The sequence below is a fragment of the Macrobrachium rosenbergii genome, chromosome 12 (genome assembly GCF_040412425.1).
Source record: "Macrobrachium rosenbergii isolate ZJJX-2024 chromosome 12, ASM4041242v1, whole genome shotgun sequence".
Lineage (NCBI taxonomy): Eukaryota > Metazoa > Arthropoda > Malacostraca > Decapoda > Palaemonidae > Macrobrachium > Macrobrachium rosenbergii.
The window spans coordinates 52,191,194-52,191,674 of record NC_089752.1 but is presented as its reverse complement, the minus strand read 5'-3'; the positions used below and the strand labels follow the sequence as shown (position 1 = coordinate 52,191,674).

The window sequence follows — 481 nt, the reverse complement described above, 5'->3', positions numbered from 1 at the left end:
TGGGGAGGAGGAAATTAGGAATTACACTTGGCGTGCCATTAAAGGGGTTAGGCGAAGAATACTCGAACACGGACACGCATAACCTTTCTCCTCTTCGTGATCGGCACGACTGAGGTTTATGAGAGCCACTGAGGAGGTTGGTTGCTTAAAGGGGGGAGGGGCCAACCCGCCTCAGCCCCGCCCCCCCGCCACAGCGGCAAATCACAGCTTCTGCAAAATAATCACAGAGATTTATTCTTTTAAAGTAAATAACGGTGATTTATCGTCGCTTTGCTTTCGTTCCCTGTTCACGTCGCTCCCGCGCGACGCAAAAAACAGGGATGGACGCGAGAATTGCCGTTGGAGAAGGTACTGTCAGTCGACACCTGGTGTTTAGTGACATGTTTGCCAGTAGTTCTTAGCATACAGTAATTCTCGTAATGCTTTGGCACGAAAAAATTAATCATTTTGTCACTTCATTGAATTATTTCTGCCTGTAAGT

The 481-nt window shown here is 47.6% G+C and overlaps 1 protein-coding gene across 4 annotated transcripts in view; it reads right to left on the bottom strand.

Annotated features, from left to right (window-relative positions):
- LOC136843659 (fibroblast growth factor receptor 3-like) overlaps nucleotides 1–111 on the bottom strand; it is a 145,514-nt gene extending 145,403 nt beyond the window's left edge. For all 4 annotated transcript variants that reach the window (XM_067112215.1, XM_067112216.1, XM_067112213.1 and 1 more), the window contains exon 1: nucleotides 1–111. This exon is cut by the window's left edge and continues 284 nt beyond it. The gene's annotated coding sequence lies outside the window, so the exon portion shown is untranslated.
- Nucleotides 112–481: the final 370 nt, after the last annotated feature.